The following is a 17405-nucleotide window of genomic DNA, read 5'->3' on the forward strand; positions in this document are numbered from 1 at the left end:
GGATCTAGAGGTTGACAACATGTCTTCTTAACGGGAGTCCAGGAGCTCATCTCCACAAATGGACTTTTTAGGATCCTTGGGTGGCTCCGTAGTTTGAAACCAATTCTGGTTATCGCTTCTCGGCCTTTTGGCTAAGATCAAGTGTAGTATCTGTTCTTATCAGTTTAATATCTGATACGTCCCCTATCTGGGGACCATATATTAAATGGATTTTTAGAACAGGGAGATGGAAAAAGAGCTTGCTCTGTCCACTCCACGCATTGACCTGGTATTGCAGTATCTCCAGGACCGGTGCACCCCTTCTTTAATGCAGTTTCTAAAATCAGAAAGAATTGAATTCAATGTTTTTTGTTCATTTTGCTTGTTTGTCGGATTTTGGGATGGACTCTTTGGCTCTGCTTTTCTTCTCCTCATTGGATTTTTCATGTTCAAAGTTGCAGAAGCCAGATTACAAGCTCATTTTGGTTCAACTTCAGCAACTGTGCATTGCATTGCCATGTAATGTGATGCAATGCTATCTTTCTAGCTCTCCCTTTCTACTTCCTTTTGGATAAACAGACATATTAGGCAAGCATTTTGGAGCTTTCACCTAAATAACTACAGGTGGTGAGATAAGCTGCACAATATAATTGACCTTTCAGTATATTGTTGCACACACACCATCTATTTAGCAAATGCCCTTGTTATCAACAGCAGCCTTTTAAACTCACCCGAGCTAACAGGTATGTGCGCTGGTTACACTGCTGCGCTTAAAATTTCTTTTTTGGTTTGCTACAATGCCTTTTCTGAAACGTTGTCTCCTTCTGCTGGAACACTGACTTCTTTCATTTAATGCCTGCAGACTATAAAAGAGAACCCAACCCAAAAAGTTTGGTTGATTAGTCTGTGGCATTCTGTTAAACTGTTGCTTATGGCGGTCTCTGTGAGCTTCTCAGCGACATTCAGCCAGCCAGGTATCCTGCCTGCAGTAGATGGAATGTGGCAATGGAACGCTGGCTGCGCGTGTCATAATAGGCTCTGAGCCTTTATATACCTGTGCACAGCAGCAGCCACCTTCAGTCTGCTGCTGGACAGCCAGCAGCAGCAGCAGCAGCAGGAGAGGTATGTAATCAGGAGCCCTCCTGCTAAGGGTAGACAGCTGCTCGTTCCACCCCACCCCCCGCCTTAATTGGTTCTCCTCCCTTCCAACGGTGTTGAGGCGGGTGGGAACAGCAGGGGGTGAAGGTGCTGTGTTTAAAGAGGTGGAGTTATGCAGATCTAAAACGCGTGGATTGCAGCAGCAGCAAGCCGAAAAGTGCAGGCATGTAAGGGATCTAGAGGTTGACAACATGTCTTCTTAACGGGAGTCCAGGAGCTCATCTCCACAAATGGACTTTTTAGGATCCTTGGGTGGCTCCGTAGTTTGAAACCAATTCTGGTTATCGCTTCTCGGCCTTTTGGCTAAGATCAAGTGTAGTATCTGTTCTTATCAGTTTAATATCTGATACGTCCCCTATCTGGGGACCATATATTAAATGGATTTTTAGAACAGGGAGATGGAAAAAGAGCTTGCTCTGTCCACTCCACGCATTGACCTGGTATTGCAGTATCTCCAGGACCGGTGCACCCCTTCTTTAATGCAGTTTCTAAAATCAGAAAGAATTGAATTCAATGTTTTTTGTTCATTTTGCTTGTTTGTCGGATTTTGGGATGGACTCTTTGGCTCTGCTTTTCTTCTCCTCATTGGATTTTTCATGTTCAAAGTTGCAGAAGCCAGATTACAAGCTCATTTTGGTTCAACTTCAGCAACTGTGCATTGCATTGCCATGTAATGTGATGCAATGCTATCTTTCTAGCTCTCCCTTTCTACTTCCTTTTGGATAAACAGACATATTAGGCAAGCATTTTGGAGCTTTCACCTAAATAACTACAGGTGGTGAGATAAGCTGCACAATATAATTGACCTTTCAGTATATTGTTGCACACACACCATCTATTTAGCAAATGCCCTTGTTATCAACAGCAGCCTTTTAAACTCACCCGAGCTAACAGGTATGTGCGCTGGTTACACTGCTGCGCTTAAAATTTCTTTTTTGGTTTGCTACAATGCCTTTTCTGAAACGTTGTCTCCTTCTGCTGGAACACTGACTTCTTTCATTTAATGCCTGCAGACTATAAAAGAGAACCCAACCCAAAAAGTTTGGTTGATTAGTCTGTGGCATTCTGTTAAACTGTTGCTTATGGCGGTCTCTGTGAGCTTCTCAGCGACATTCAGCCAGCCAGGTATCCTGCCTGCAGTAGATGGAATGTGGCAATGGAACGCTGGCTGCGCGTGTCATAATAGGCTCTGAGCCTTTATATACCTGTGCACAGCAGCAGCCACCTTCAGTCTGCTGCTGGACAGCCAGCAGCAGCAGCAGCAGCAGGAGAGGTATGTAATCAGGAGCCCTCCTGCTAAGGGTAGACAGCTGCTCGTTCCACCCCACCCCCCGCCTTAATTGGTTCTCCTCCCTTCCAACGGTGTTGAGGCGGGTGGGAACAGCAGGGGGTGAAGGTGCTGTGTTTAAAGAGGTGGAGTTATGCAGATCTAAAACGCGTGGATTGCAGCAGCAGCAAGCCGAAAAGTGCAGGCATGTAAGGGATCTAGAGGTTGACAACATGTCTTCTTAACGGGAGTCCAGGAGCTCATCTCCACAAATGGACTTTTTAGGATCCTTGGGTGGCTCCGTAGTTTGAAACCAATTCTGGTTATCGCTTCTCGGCCTTTTGGCTAAGATCAAGTGTAGTATCTGTTCTTATCAGTTTAATATCTGATACGTCCCCTATCTGGGGACCATATATTAAATGGATTTTTAGAACAGGGAGATGGAAAAAGAGCTTGCTCTGTCCACTCCACGCATTGACCTGGTATTGCAGTATCTCCAGGACCGGTGCACCCCTTCTTTAATGCAGTTTCTAAAATCAGAAAGAATTGAATTCAATGTTTTTTGTTCATTTTGCTTGTTTGTCGGATTTTGGGATGGACTCTTTGGCTCTGCTTTTCTTCTCCTCATTGGATTTTTCATGTTCAAAGTTGCAGAAGCCAGATTACAAGCTCATTTTGGTTCAACTTCAGCAACTGTGCATTGCATTGCCATGTAATGTGATGCAATGCTATCTTTCTAGCTCTCCCTTTCTACTTCCTTTTGGATAAACAGACATATTAGGCAAGCATTTTGGAGCTTTCACCTAAATAACTACAGGTGGTGAGATAAGCTGCACAATATAATTGACCTTTCAGTATATTGTTGCACACACACCATCTATTTAGCAAATGCCCTTGTTATCAACAGCAGCCTTTTAAACTCACCCGAGCTAACAGGTATGTGCGCTGGTTACACTGCTGCGCTTAAAATTTCTTTTTTGGTTTGCTACAATGCCTTTTCTGAAACGTTGTCTCCTTCTGCTGGAACACTGACTTCTTTCATTTAATGCCTGCAGACTATAAAAGAGAACCCAACCCAAAAAGTTTGGTTGATTAGTCTGTGGCATTCTGTTAAACTGTTGCTTATGGCGGTCTCTGTGAGCTTCTCAGCGACATTCAGCCAGCCAGGTATCCTGCCTGCAGTAGATGGAATGTGGCAATGGAACGCTGGCTGCGCGTGTCATAATAGGCTCTGAGCCTTTATATACCTGTGCACAGCAGCAGCCACCTTCAGTCTGCTGCTGGACAGCCAGCAGCAGCAGCAGCAGCAGGAGAGGTATGTAATCAGGAGCCCTCCTGCTAAGGGTAGACAGCTGCTCGTTCCACCCCACCCCCCGCCTTAATTGGTTCTCCTCCCTTCCAACGGTGTTGAGGCGGGTGGGAACAGCAGGGGGTGAAGGTGCTGTGTTTAAAGAGGTGGAGTTATGCAGATCTAAAACGCGTGGATTGCAGCAGCAGCAAGCCGAAAAGTGCAGGCATGTAAGGGATCTAGAGGTTGACAACATGTCTTCTTAACGGGAGTCCAGGAGCTCATCTCCACAAATGGACTTTTTAGGATCCTTGGGTGGCTCCGTAGTTTGAAACCAATTCTGGTTATCGCTTCTCGGCCTTTTGGCTAAGATCAAGTGTAGTATCTGTTCTTATCAGTTTAATATCTGATACGTCCCCTATCTGGGGACCATATATTAAATGGATTTTTAGAACAGGGAGATGGAAAAAGAGCTTGCTCTGTCCACTCCACGCATTGACCTGGTATTGCAGTATCTCCAGGACCGGTGCACCCCTTCTTTAATGCAGTTTCTAAAATCAGAAAGAATTGAATTCAATGTTTTTTGTTCATTTTGCTTGTTTGTCGGATTTTGGGATGGACTCTTTGGCTCTGCTTTTCTTCTCCTCATTGGATTTTTCATGTTCAAAGTTGCAGAAGCCAGATTACAAGCTCATTTTGGTTCAACTTCAGCAACTGTGCATTGCATTGCCATGTAATGTGATGCAATGCTATCTTTCTAGCTCTCCCTTTCTACTTCCTTTTGGATAAACAGACATATTAGGCAAGCATTTTGGAGCTTTCACCTAAATAACTACAGGTGGTGAGATAAGCTGCACAATATAATTGACCTTTCAGTATATTGTTGCACACACACCATCTATTTAGCAAATGCCCTTGTTATCAACAGCAGCCTTTTAAACTCACCCGAGCTAACAGGTATGTGCGCTGGTTACACTGCTGCGCTTAAAATTTCTTTTTTGGTTTGCTACAATGCCTTTTCTGAAACGTTGTCTCCTTCTGCTGGAACACTGACTTCTTTCATTTAATGCCTGCAGACTATAAAAGAGAACCCAACCCAAAAAGTTTGGTTGATTAGTCTGTGGCATTCTGTTAAACTGTTGCTTATGGCGGTCTCTGTGAGCTTCTCAGCGACATTCAGCCAGCCAGGTATCCTGCCTGCAGTAGATGGAATGTGGCAATGGAACGCTGGCTGCGCGTGTCATAATAGGCTCTGAGCCTTTATATACCTGTGCACAGCAGCAGCCACCTTCAGTCTGCTGCTGGACAGCCAGCAGCAGCAGCAGCAGCAGGAGAGGTATGTAATCAGGAGCCCTCCTGCTAAGGGTAGACAGCTGCTCGTTCCACCCCACCCCCCGCCTTAATTGGTTCTCCTCCCTTCCAACGGTGTTGAGGCGGGTGGGAACAGCAGGGGGTGAAGGTGCTGTGTTTAAAGAGGTGGAGTTATGCAGATCTAAAACGCGTGGATTGCAGCAGCAGCAAGCCGAAAAGTGCAGGCATGTAAGGGATCTAGAGGTTGACAACATGTCTTCTTAACGGGAGTCCAGGAGCTCATCTCCACAAATGGACTTTTTAGGATCCTTGGGTGGCTCCGTAGTTTGAAACCAATTCTGGTTATCGCTTCTCGGCCTTTTGGCTAAGATCAAGTGTAGTATCTGTTCTTATCAGTTTAATATCTGATACGTCCCCTATCTGGGGACCATATATTAAATGGATTTTTAGAACAGGGAGATGGAAAAAGAGCTTGCTCTGTCCACTCCACGCATTGACCTGGTATTGCAGTATCTCCAGGACCGGTGCACCCCTTCTTTAATGCAGTTTCTAAAATCAGAAAGAATTGAATTCAATGTTTTTTGTTCATTTTGCTTGTTTGTCGGATTTTGGGATGGACTCTTTGGCTCTGCTTTTCTTCTCCTCATTGGATTTTTCATGTTCAAAGTTGCAGAAGCCAGATTACAAGCTCATTTTGGTTCAACTTCAGCAACTGTGCATTGCATTGCCATGTAATGTGATGCAATGCTATCTTTCTAGCTCTCCCTTTCTACTTCCTTTTGGATAAACAGACATATTAGGCAAGCATTTTGGAGCTTTCACCTAAATAACTACAGGTGGTGAGATAAGCTGCACAATATAATTGACCTTTCAGTATATTGTTGCACACACACCATCTATTTAGCAAATGCCCTTGTTATCAACAGCAGCCTTTTAAACTCACCCGAGCTAACAGGTATGTGCGCTGGTTACACTGCTGCGCTTAAAATTTCTTTTTTGGTTTGCTACAATGCCTTTTCTGAAACGTTGTCTCCTTCTGCTGGAACACTGACTTCTTTCATTTAATGCCTGCAGACTATAAAAGAGAACCCAACCCAAAAAGTTTGGTTGATTAGTCTGTGGCATTCTGTTAAACTGTTGCTTATGGCGGTCTCTGTGAGCTTCTCAGCGACATTCAGCCAGCCAGGTATCCTGCCTGCAGTAGATGGAATGTGGCAATGGAACGCTGGCTGCGCGTGTCATAATAGGCTCTGAGCCTTTATATACCTGTGCACAGCAGCAGCCACCTTCAGTCTGCTGCTGGACAGCCAGCAGCAGCAGCAGCAGCAGGAGAGGTATGTAATCAGGAGCCCTCCTGCTAAGGGTAGACAGCTGCTCGTTCCACCCCACCCCCCGCCTTAATTGGTTCTCCTCCCTTCCAACGGTGTTGAGGCGGGTGGGAACAGCAGGGGGTGAAGGTGCTGTGTTTAAAGAGGTGGAGTTATGCAGATCTAAAACGCGTGGATTGCAGCAGCAGCAAGCCGAAAAGTGCAGGCATGTAAGGGATCTAGAGGTTGACAACATGTCTTCTTAACGGGAGTCCAGGAGCTCATCTCCACAAATGGACTTTTTAGGATCCTTGGGTGGCTCCGTAGTTTGAAACCAATTCTGGTTATCGCTTCTCGGCCTTTTGGCTAAGATCAAGTGTAGTATCTGTTCTTATCAGTTTAATATCTGATACGTCCCCTATCTGGGGACCATATATTAAATGGATTTTTAGAACAGGGAGATGGAAAAAGAGCTTGCTCTGTCCACTCCACGCATTGACCTGGTATTGCAGTATCTCCAGGACCGGTGCACCCCTTCTTTAATGCAGTTTCTAAAATCAGAAAGAATTGAATTCAATGTTTTTTGTTCATTTTGCTTGTTTGTCGGATTTTGGGATGGACTCTTTGGCTCTGCTTTTCTTCTCCTCATTGGATTTTTCATGTTCAAAGTTGCAGAAGCCAGATTACAAGCTCATTTTGGTTCAACTTCAGCAACTGTGCATTGCATTGCCATGTAATGTGATGCAATGCTATCTTTCTAGCTCTCCCTTTCTACTTCCTTTTGGATAAACAGACATATTAGGCAAGCATTTTGGAGCTTTCACCTAAATAACTACAGGTGGTGAGATAAGCTGCACAATATAATTGACCTTTCAGTATATTGTTGCACACACACCATCTATTTAGCAAATGCCCTTGTTATCAACAGCAGCCTTTTAAACTCACCCGAGCTAACAGGTATGTGCGCTGGTTACACTGCTGCGCTTAAAATTTCTTTTTTGGTTTGCTACAATGCCTTTTCTGAAACGTTGTCTCCTTCTGCTGGAACACTGACTTCTTTCATTTAATGCCTGCAGACTATAAAAGAGAACCCAACCCAAAAAGTTTGGTTGATTAGTCTGTGGCATTCTGTTAAACTGTTGCTTATGGCGGTCTCTGTGAGCTTCTCAGCGACATTCAGCCAGCCAGGTATCCTGCCTGCAGTAGATGGAATGTGGCAATGGAACGCTGGCTGCGCGTGTCATAATAGGCTCTGAGCCTTTATATACCTGTGCACAGCAGCAGCCACCTTCAGTCTGCTGCTGGACAGCCAGCAGCAGCAGCAGCAGCAGGAGAGGTATGTAATCAGGAGCCCTCCTGCTAAGGGTAGACAGCTGCTCGTTCCACCCCACCCCCCGCCTTAATTGGTTCTCCTCCCTTCCAACGGTGTTGAGGCGGGTGGGAACAGCAGGGGGTGAAGGTGCTGTGTTTAAAGAGGTGGAGTTATGCAGATCTAAAACGCGTGGATTGCAGCAGCAGCAAGCCGAAAAGTGCAGGCATGTAAGGGATCTAGAGGTTGACAACATGTCTTCTTAACGGGAGTCCAGGAGCTCATCTCCACAAATGGACTTTTTAGGATCCTTGGGTGGCTCCGTAGTTTGAAACCAATTCTGGTTATCGCTTCTCGGCCTTTTGGCTAAGATCAAGTGTAGTATCTGTTCTTATCAGTTTAATATCTGATACGTCCCCTATCTGGGGATCATATATTAAATGGATTTTTAGAACAGGGAGATGGAAAAAGAGCTTGCTCTGTCCACTCCACGCATTGACCTGGTATTGCAGTATCTCCAGGACCGGTGCACCCCTTCTTTAATGCAGTTTCTAAAATCAGAAAGAATTGAATTCAATGTTTTTTGTTCATTTTGCTTGTTTGTCGGATTTTGGGATGGACTCTTTGGCTCTGCTTTTCTTCTCCTCATTGGATTTTTCATGTTCAAAGTTGCAGAAGCCAGATTACAAGCTCATTTTGGTTCAACTTCAGCAACTGTGCATTGCATTGCCATGTAATGTGATGCAATGCTATCTTTCTAGCTCTCCCTTTCTACTTCCTTTTGGATAAACAGACATATTAGGCAAGCATTTTGGAGCTTTCACCTAAATAACTACAGGTGGTGAGATAAGCTGCACAATATAATTGACCTTTCAGTATATTGTTGCACACACACCATCTATTTAGCAAATGCCCTTGTTATCAACAGCAGCCTTTTAAACTCACCCGAGCTAACAGGTATGTGCGCTGGTTACACTGCTGCGCTTAAAATTTCTTTTTTGGTTTGCTACAATGCCTTTTCTGAAACGTTGTCTCCTTCTGCTGGAACACTGACTTCTTTCATTTAATGCCTGCAGACTATAAAAGAGAACCCAACCCAAAAAGTTTGGTTGATTAGTCTGTGGCATTCTGTTAAACTGTTGCTTATGGCGGTCTCTGTGAGCTTCTCAGCGACATTCAGCCAGCCAGGTATCCTGCCTGCAGTAGATGGAATGTGGCAATGGAACGCTGGCTGCGCGTGTCATAATAGGCTCTGAGCCTTTATATACCTGTGCACAGCAGCAGCCACCTTCAGTCTGCTGCTGGACAGCCAGCAGCAGCAGCAGCAGCAGGAGAGGTATGTAATCAGGAGCCCTCCTGCTAAGGGTAGACAGCTGCTCGTTCCACCCCACCCCCCGCCTTAATTGGTTCTCCTCCCTTCCAACGGTGTTGAGGCGGGTGGGAACAGCAGGGGGTGAAGGTGCTGTGTTTAAAGAGGTGGAGTTATGCAGATCTAAAACGCGTGGATTGCAGCAGCAGCAAGCCGAAAAGTGCAGGCATGTAAGGGATCTAGAGGTTGACAACATGTCTTCTTAACGGGAGTCCAGGAGCTCATCTCCACAAATGGACTTTTTAGGATCCTTGGGTGGCTCCGTAGTTTGAAACCAATTCTGGTTATCGCTTCTCGGCCTTTTGGCTAAGATCAAGTGTAGTATCTGTTCTTATCAGTTTAATATCTGATACGTCCCCTATCTGGGGACCATATATTAAATGGATTTTTAGAACAGGGAGATGGAAAAAGAGCTTGCTCTGTCCACTCCACGCATTGACCTGGTATTGCAGTATCTCCAGGACCGGTGCACCCCTTCTTTAATGCAGTTTCTAAAATCAGAAAGAATTGAATTCAATGTTTTTTGTTCATTTTGCTTGTTTGTCGGATTTTGGGATGGACTCTTTGGCTCTGCTTTTCTTCTCCTCATTGGATTTTTCATGTTCAAAGTTGCAGAAGCCAGATTACAAGCTCATTTTGGTTCAACTTCAGCAACTGTGCATTGCATTGCCATGTAATGTGATGCAATGCTATCTTTCTAGCTCTCCCTTTCTACTTCCTTTTGGATAAACAGACATATTAGGCAAGCATTTTGGAGCTTTCACCTAAATAACTACAGGTGGTGAGATAAGCTGCACAATATAATTGACCTTTCAGTATATTGTTGCACACACACCATCTATTTAGCAAATGCCCTTGTTATCAACAGCAGCCTTTTAAACTCACCCGAGCTAACAGGTATGTGCGCTGGTTACACTGCTGCGCTTAAAATTTCTTTTTTGGTTTGCTACAATGCCTTTTCTGAAACGTTGTCTCCTTCTGCTGGAACACTGACTTCTTTCATTTAATGCCTGCAGACTATAAAAGAGAACCCAACCCAAAAAGTTTGGTTGATTAGTCTGTGGCATTCTGTTAAACTGTTGCTTATGGCGGTCTCTGTGAGCTTCTCAGCGACATTCAGCCAGCCAGGTATCCTGCCTGCAGTAGATGGAATGTGGCAATGGAACGCTGGCTGCGCGTGTCATAATAGGCTCTGAGCCTTTATATACCTGTGCACAGCAGCAGCCACCTTCAGTCTGCTGCTGGACAGCCAGCAGCAGCAGCAGCAGCAGGAGAGGTATGTAATCAGGAGCCCTCCTGCTAAGGGTAGACAGCTGCTCGTTCCACCCCACCCCCCGCCTTAATTGGTTCTCCTCCCTTCCAACGGTGTTGAGGCGGGTGGGAACAGCAGGGGGTGAAGGTGCTGTGTTTAAAGAGGTGGAGTTATGCAGATCTAAAACGCGTGGATTGCAGCAGCAGCAAGCCGAAAAGTGCAGGCATGTAAGGGATCTAGAGGTTGACAACATGTCTTCTTAACGGGAGTCCAGGAGCTCATCTCCACAAATGGACTTTTTAGGATCCTTGGGTGGCTCCGTAGTTTGAAACCAATTCTGGTTATCGCTTCTCGGCCTTTTGGCTAAGATCAAGTGTAGTATCTGTTCTTATCAGTTTAATATCTGATACGTCCCCTATCTGGGGACCATATATTAAATGGATTTTTAGAACAGGGAGATGGAAAAAGAGCTTGCTCTGTCCACTCCACGCATTGACCTGGTATTGCAGTATCTCCAGGACCGGTGCACCCCTTCTTTAATGCAGTTTCTAAAATCAGAAAGAATTGAATTCAATGTTTTTTGTTCATTTTGCTTGTTTGTCGGATTTTGGGATGGACTCTTTGGCTCTGCTTTTCTTCTCCTCATTGGATTTTTCATGTTCAAAGTTGCAGAAGCCAGATTACAAGCTCATTTTGGTTCAACTTCAGCAACTGTGCATTGCATTGCCATGTAATGTGATGCAATGCTATCTTTCTAGCTCTCCCTTTCTACTTCCTTTTGGATAAACAGACATATTAGGCAAGCATTTTGGAGCTTTCACCTAAATAACTACAGGTGGTGAGATAAGCTGCACAATATAATTGACCTTTCAGTATATTGTTGCACACACACCATCTATTTAGCAAATGCCCTTGTTATCAACAGCAGCCTTTTAAACTCACCCGAGCTAACAGGTATGTGCGCTGGTTACACTGCTGCGCTTAAAATTTCTTTTTTGGTTTGCTACAATGCCTTTTCTGAAACGTTGTCTCCTTCTGCTGGAACACTGACTTCTTTCATTTAATGCCTGCAGACTATAAAAGAGAACCCAACCCAAAAAGTTTGGTTGATTAGTCTGTGGCATTCTGTTAAACTGTTGCTTATGGCGGTCTCTGTGAGCTTCTCAGCGACATTCAGCCAGCCAGGTATCCTGCCTGCAGTAGATGGAATGTGGCAATGGAACGCTGGCTGCGCGTGTCATAATAGGCTCTGAGCCTTTATATACCTGTGCACAGCAGCAGCCACCTTCAGTCTGCTGCTGGACAGCCAGCAGCAGCAGCAGCAGCAGGAGAGGTATGTAATCAGGAGCCCTCCTGCTAAGGGTAGACAGCTGCTCGTTCCACCCCACCCCCCGCCTTAATTGGTTCTCCTCCCTTCCAACGGTGTTGAGGCGGGTGGGAACAGCAGGGGGTGAAGGTGCTGTGTTTAAAGAGGTGGAGTTATGCAGATCTAAAACGCGTGGATTGCAGCAGCAGCAAGCCGAAAAGTGCAGGCATGTAAGGGATCTAGAGGTTGACAACATGTCTTCTTAACGGGAGTCCAGGAGCTCATCTCCACAAATGGACTTTTTAGGATCCTTGGGTGGCTCCGTAGTTTGAAACCAATTCTGGTTATCGCTTCTCGGCCTTTTGGCTAAGATCAAGTGTAGTATCTGTTCTTATCAGTTTAATATCTGATACGTCCCCTATCTGGGGACCATATATTAAATGGATTTTTAGAACAGGGAGATGGAAAAAGAGCTTGCTCTGTCCACTCCACGCATTGACCTGGTATTGCAGTATCTCCAGGACCGGTGCACCCCTTCTTTAATGCAGTTTCTAAAATCAGAAAGAATTGAATTCAATGTTTTTTGTTCATTTTGCTTGTTTGTCGGATTTTGGGATGGACTCTTTGGCTCTGCTTTTCTTCTCCTCATTGGATTTTTCATGTTCAAAGTTGCAGAAGCCAGATTACAAGCTCATTTTGGTTCAACTTCAGCAACTGTGCATTGCATTGCCATGTAATGTGATGCAATGCTATCTTTCTAGCTCTCCCTTTCTACTTCCTTTTGGATAAACAGACATATTAGGCAAGCATTTTGGAGCTTTCACCTAAATAACTACAGGTGGTGAGATAAGCTGCACAATATAATTGACCTTTCAGTATATTGTTGCACACACACCATCTATTTAGCAAATGCCCTTGTTATCAACAGCAGCCTTTTAAACTCACCCGAGCTAACAGGTATGTGCGCTGGTTACACTGCTGCGCTTAAAATTTCTTTTTTGGTTTGCTACAATGCCTTTTCTGAAACGTTGTCTCCTTCTGCTGGAACACTGACTTCTTTCATTTAATGCCTGCAGACTATAAAAGAGAACCCAACCCAAAAAGTTTGGTTGATTAGTCTGTGGCATTCTGTTAAACTGTTGCTTATGGCGGTCTCTGTGAGCTTCTCAGCGACATTCAGCCAGCCAGGTATCCTGCCTGCAGTAGATGGAATGTGGCAATGGAACGCTGGCTGCGCGTGTCATAATAGGCTCTGAGCCTTTATATACCTGTGCACAGCAGCAGCCACCTTCAGTCTGCTGCTGGACAGCCAGCAGCAGCAGCAGCAGCAGGAGAGGTATGTAATCAGGAGCCCTCCTGCTAAGGGTAGACAGCTGCTCGTTCCACCCCACCCCCCGCCTTAATTGGTTCTCCTCCCTTCCAACGGTGTTGAGGCGGGTGGGAACAGCAGGGGGTGAAGGTGCTGTGTTTAAAGAGGTGGAGTTATGCAGATCTAAAACGCGTGGATTGCAGCAGCAGCAAGCCGAAAAGTGCAGGCATGTAAGGGATCTAGAGGTTGACAACATGTCTTCTTAACGGGAGTCCAGGAGCTCATCTCCACAAATGGACTTTTTAGGATCCTTGGGTGGCTCCGTAGTTTGAAACCAATTCTGGTTATCGCTTCTCGGCCTTTTGGCTAAGATCAAGTGTAGTATCTGTTCTTATCAGTTTAATATCTGATACGTCCCCTATCTGGGGACCATATATTAAATGGATTTTTAGAACAGGGAGATGGAAAAAGAGCTTGCTCTGTCCACTCCACGCATTGACCTGGTATTGCAGTATCTCCAGGACCGGTGCACCCCTTCTTTAATGCAGTTTCTAAAATCAGAAAGAATTGAATTCAATGTTTTTTGTTCATTTTGCTTGTTTGTCGGATTTTGGGATGGACTCTTTGGCTCTGCTTTTCTTCTCCTCATTGGATTTTTCATGTTCAAAGTTGCAGAAGCCAGATTACAAGCTCATTTTGGTTCAACTTCAGCAACTGTGCATTGCATTGCCATGTAATGTGATGCAATGCTATCTTTCTAGCTCTCCCTTTCTACTTCCTTTTGGATAAACAGACATATTAGGCAAGCATTTTGGAGCTTTCACCTAAATAACTACAGGTGGTGAGATAAGCTGCACAATATAATTGACCTTTCAGTATATTGTTGCACACACACCATCTATTTAGCAAATGCCCTTGTTATCAACAGCAGCCTTTTAAACTCACCCGAGCTAACAGGTATGTGCGCTGGTTACACTGCTGCGCTTAAAATTTCTTTTTTGGTTTGCTACAATGCCTTTTCTGAAACGTTGTCTCCTTCTGCTGGAACACTGACTTCTTTCATTTAATGCCTGCAGACTATAAAAGAGAACCCAACCCAAAAAGTTTGGTTGATTAGTCTGTGGCATTCTGTTAAACTGTTGCTTATGGCGGTCTCTGTGAGCTTCTCAGCGACATTCAGCCAGCCAGGTATCCTGCCTGCAGTAGATGGAATGTGGCAATGGAACGCTGGCTGCGCGTGTCATAATAGGCTCTGAGCCTTTATATACCTGTGCACAGCAGCAGCCACCTTCAGTCTGCTGCTGGACAGCCAGCAGCAGCAGCAGCAGCAGGAGAGGTATGTAATCAGGAGCCCTCCTGCTAAGGGTAGACAGCTGCTCGTTCCACCCCACCCCCCGCCTTAATTGGTTCTCCTCCCTTCCAACGGTGTTGAGGCGGGTGGGAACAGCAGGGGGTGAAGGTGCTGTGTTTAAAGAGGTGGAGTTATGCAGATCTAAAACGCGTGGATTGCAGCAGCAGCAAGCCGAAAAGTGCAGGCATGTAAGGGATCTAGAGGTTGACAACATGTCTTCTTAACGGGAGTCCAGGAGCTCATCTCCACAAATGGACTTTTTAGGATCCTTGGGTGGCTCCGTAGTTTGAAACCAATTCTGGTTATCGCTTCTCGGCCTTTTGGCTAAGATCAAGTGTAGTATCTGTTCTTATCAGTTTAATATCTGATACGTCCCCTATCTGGGGACCATATATTAAATGGATTTTTAGAACAGGGAGATGGAAAAAGAGCTTGCTCTGTCCACTCCACGCATTGACCTGGTATTGCAGTATCTCCAGGACCGGTGCACCCCTTCTTTAATGCAGTTTCTAAAATCAGAAAGAATTGAATTCAATGTTTTTTGTTCATTTTGCTTGTTTGTCGGATTTTGGGATGGACTCTTTGGCTCTGCTTTTCTTCTCCTCATTGGATTTTTCATGTTCAAAGTTGCAGAAGCCAGATTACAAGCTCATTTTGGTTCAACTTCAGCAACTGTGCATTGCATTGCCATGTAATGTGATGCAATGCTATCTTTCTAGCTCTCCCTTTCTACTTCCTTTTGGATAAACAGACATATTAGGCAAGCATTTTGGAGCTTTCACCTAAATAACTACAGGTGGTGAGATAAGCTGCACAATATAATTGACCTTTCAGTATATTGTTGCACACACACCATCTATTTAGCAAATGCCCTTGTTATCAACAGCAGCCTTTTAAACTCACCCGAGCTAACAGGTATGTGCGCTGGTTACACTGCTGCGCTTAAAATTTCTTTTTTGGTTTGCTACAATGCCTTTTCTGAAACGTTGTCTCCTTCTGCTGGAACACTGACTTCTTTCATTTAATGCCTGCAGACTATAAAAGAGAACCCAACCCAAAAAGTTTGGTTGATTAGTCTGTGGCATTCTGTTAAACTGTTGCTTATGGCGGTCTCTGTGAGCTTCTCAGCGACATTCAGCCAGCCAGGTATCCTGCCTGCAGTAGATGGAATGTGGCAATGGAACGCTGGCTGCGCGTGTCATAATAGGCTCTGAGCCTTTATATACCTGTGCACAGCAGCAGCCACCTTCAGTCTGCTGCTGGACAGCCAGCAGCAGCAGCAGCAGCAGGAGAGGTATGTAATCAGGAGCCCTCCTGCTAAGGGTAGACAGCTGCTCGTTCCACCCCACCCCCCGCCTTAATTGGTTCTCCTCCCTTCCAACGGTGTTGAGGCGGGTGGGAACAGCAGGGGGTGAAGGTGCTGTGTTTAAAGAGGTGGAGTTATGCAGATCTAAAACGCGTGGATTGCAGCAGCAGCAAGCCGAAAAGTGCAGGCATGTAAGGGATCTAGAGGTTGACAACATGTCTTCTTAACGGGAGTCCAGGAGCTCATCTCCACAAATGGACTTTTTAGGATCCTTGGGTGGCTCCGTAGTTTGAAACCAATTCTGGTTATCGCTTCTCGGCCTTTTGGCTAAGATCAAGTGTAGTATCTGTTCTTATCAGTTTAATATCTGATACGTCCCCTATCTGGGGACCATATATTAAATGGATTTTTAGAACAGGGAGATGGAAAAAGAGCTTGCTCTGTCCACTCCACGCATTGACCTGGTATTGCAGTATCTCCAGGACCGGTGCACCCCTTCTTTAATGCAGTTTCTAAAATCAGAAAGAATTGAATTCAATGTTTTTTGTTCATTTTGCTTGTTTGTCGGATTTTGGGATGGACTCTTTGGCTCTGCTTTTCTTCTCCTCATTGGATTTTTCATGTTCAAAGTTGCAGAAGCCAGATTACAAGCTCATTTTGGTTCAACTTCAGCAACTGTGCATTGCATTGCCATGTAATGTGATGCAATGCTATCTTTCTAGCTCTCCCTTTCTACTTCCTTTTGGATAAACAGACATATTAGGCAAGCATTTTGGAGCTTTCACCTAAATAACTACAGGTGGTGAGATAAGCTGCACAATATAATTGACCTTTCAGTATATTGTTGCACACACACCATCTATTTAGCAAATGCCCTTGTTATCAACAGCAGCCTTTTAAACTCACCCGAGCTAACAGGTATGTGCGCTGGTTACACTGCTGCGCTTAAAATTTCTTTTTTGGTTTGCTACAATGCCTTTTCTGAAACGTTGTCTCCTTCTGCTGGAACACTGACTTCTTTCATTTAATGCCTGCAGACTATAAAAGAGAACCCAACCCAAAAAGTTTGGTTGATTAGTCTGTGGCATTCTGTTAAACTGTTGCTTATGGCGGTCTCTGTGAGCTTCTCAGCGACATTCAGCCAGCCAGGTATCCTGCCTGCAGTAGATGGAATGTGGCAATGGAACGCTGGCTGCGCGTGTCATAATAGGCTCTGAGCCTTTATATACCTGTGCACAGCAGCAGCCACCTTCAGTCTGCTGCTGGACAGCCAGCAGCAGCAGCAGCAGCAGGAGAGGTATGTAATCAGGAGCCCTCCTGCTAAGGGTAGACAGCTGCTCGTTCCACCCCACCCCCCGCCTTAATTGGTTCTCCTCCCTTCCAACGGTGTTGAGGCGGGTGGGAACAGCAGGGGGTGAAGGTGCTGTGTTTAAAGAGGTGGAGTTATGCAGATCTAAAACGCGTGGATTGCAGCAGCAGCAAGCCGAAAAGTGCAGGCATGTAAGGGATCTAGAGGTTGACAACATGTCTTCTTAACGGGAGTCCAGGAGCTCATCTCCACAAATGGACTTTTTAGGATCCTTGGGTGGCTCCGTAGTTTGAAACCAATTCTGGTTATCGCTTCTCGGCCTTTTGGCTAAGATCAAGTGTAGTATCTGTTCTTATCAGTTTAATATCTGATACGTCCCCTATCTGGGGACCATATATTAAATGGATTTTTAGAACAGGGAGATGGAAAAAGAGCTTGCTCTGTCCACTCCACGCATTGACCTGGTATTGCAGTATCTCCAGGACCGGTGCACCCCTTCTTTAATGCAGTTTCTAAAATCAGAAAGAATTGAATTCAATGTTTTTTGTTCATTTTGCTTGTTTGTCGGATTTTGGGATGGACTC

The 17405-nt window shown here is 45.1% G+C and overlaps 14 non-coding genes across 14 annotated transcripts; all 14 read left to right on the top strand.

Moving 5' to 3' along the window:
- The first annotated feature begins 111 nt into the window (after positions 1–111).
- On the top strand, positions 112–302 carry LOC141249301 (U2 spliceosomal RNA). The gene has a single exon (XR_012312106.1). It is a non-coding gene; the product is annotated as a U2 spliceosomal RNA (small nuclear RNA).
- Positions 303–1420: 1118 nt separating this feature from the next.
- On the top strand, positions 1421–1611 carry LOC141249313 (U2 spliceosomal RNA). Its single transcript, XR_012312117.1, has one exon. It is a non-coding gene; the product is annotated as a U2 spliceosomal RNA (small nuclear RNA).
- A 1118-nt stretch (positions 1612–2729) lies between these two features.
- LOC141249324 (U2 spliceosomal RNA) lies at positions 2730–2920 on the top strand. The gene has a single exon (XR_012312130.1). It is a non-coding gene; the product is annotated as a U2 spliceosomal RNA (small nuclear RNA).
- Positions 2921–4038: 1118 nt separating this feature from the next.
- Positions 4039–4229, top strand: LOC141249336 (U2 spliceosomal RNA). Its single transcript, XR_012312141.1, has one exon. It is a non-coding gene; the product is annotated as a U2 spliceosomal RNA (small nuclear RNA).
- Positions 4230–5347: 1118 nt separating this feature from the next.
- On the top strand, positions 5348–5538 carry LOC141249348 (U2 spliceosomal RNA). Its single transcript, XR_012312152.1, has one exon. It is a non-coding gene; the product is annotated as a U2 spliceosomal RNA (small nuclear RNA).
- Positions 5539–6656: 1118 nt separating this feature from the next.
- LOC141249302 (U2 spliceosomal RNA) lies at positions 6657–6847 on the top strand. Its single transcript, XR_012312107.1, has one exon. It is a non-coding gene; the product is annotated as a U2 spliceosomal RNA (small nuclear RNA).
- A 1118-nt stretch (positions 6848–7965) lies between these two features.
- Positions 7966–8156, top strand: LOC141249349 (U2 spliceosomal RNA). The gene has a single exon (XR_012312153.1). It is a non-coding gene; the product is annotated as a U2 spliceosomal RNA (small nuclear RNA).
- A 1118-nt stretch (positions 8157–9274) lies between these two features.
- LOC141249303 (U2 spliceosomal RNA) lies at positions 9275–9465 on the top strand. The gene has a single exon (XR_012312108.1). It is a non-coding gene; the product is annotated as a U2 spliceosomal RNA (small nuclear RNA).
- A 1118-nt stretch (positions 9466–10583) lies between these two features.
- On the top strand, positions 10584–10774 carry LOC141249304 (U2 spliceosomal RNA). The gene has a single exon (XR_012312109.1). It is a non-coding gene; the product is annotated as a U2 spliceosomal RNA (small nuclear RNA).
- A 1118-nt stretch (positions 10775–11892) lies between these two features.
- LOC141249305 (U2 spliceosomal RNA) lies at positions 11893–12083 on the top strand. The gene has a single exon (XR_012312110.1). It is a non-coding gene; the product is annotated as a U2 spliceosomal RNA (small nuclear RNA).
- A 1118-nt stretch (positions 12084–13201) lies between these two features.
- LOC141249306 (U2 spliceosomal RNA) lies at positions 13202–13392 on the top strand. Its single transcript, XR_012312111.1, has one exon. It is a non-coding gene; the product is annotated as a U2 spliceosomal RNA (small nuclear RNA).
- A 1118-nt stretch (positions 13393–14510) lies between these two features.
- Positions 14511–14701, top strand: LOC141249307 (U2 spliceosomal RNA). The gene has a single exon (XR_012312112.1). It is a non-coding gene; the product is annotated as a U2 spliceosomal RNA (small nuclear RNA).
- Positions 14702–15819: 1118 nt separating this feature from the next.
- Positions 15820–16010, top strand: LOC141249308 (U2 spliceosomal RNA). The gene has a single exon (XR_012312113.1). It is a non-coding gene; the product is annotated as a U2 spliceosomal RNA (small nuclear RNA).
- Positions 16011–17128: 1118 nt separating this feature from the next.
- LOC141249309 (U2 spliceosomal RNA) lies at positions 17129–17319 on the top strand. Its single transcript, XR_012312114.1, has one exon. It is a non-coding gene; the product is annotated as a U2 spliceosomal RNA (small nuclear RNA).
- Positions 17320–17405: the final 86 nt, after the last annotated feature.

Source organism: Phyllobates terribilis, unplaced genomic scaffold (genome assembly GCF_046119375.1).
Source record: "Phyllobates terribilis strain yellow unplaced genomic scaffold, ASM4611937v1 Scaffold_4489__1_contigs__length_60408, whole genome shotgun sequence".
Taxonomy (NCBI): domain Eukaryota; kingdom Metazoa; phylum Chordata; class Amphibia; order Anura; family Dendrobatidae; genus Phyllobates; species Phyllobates terribilis.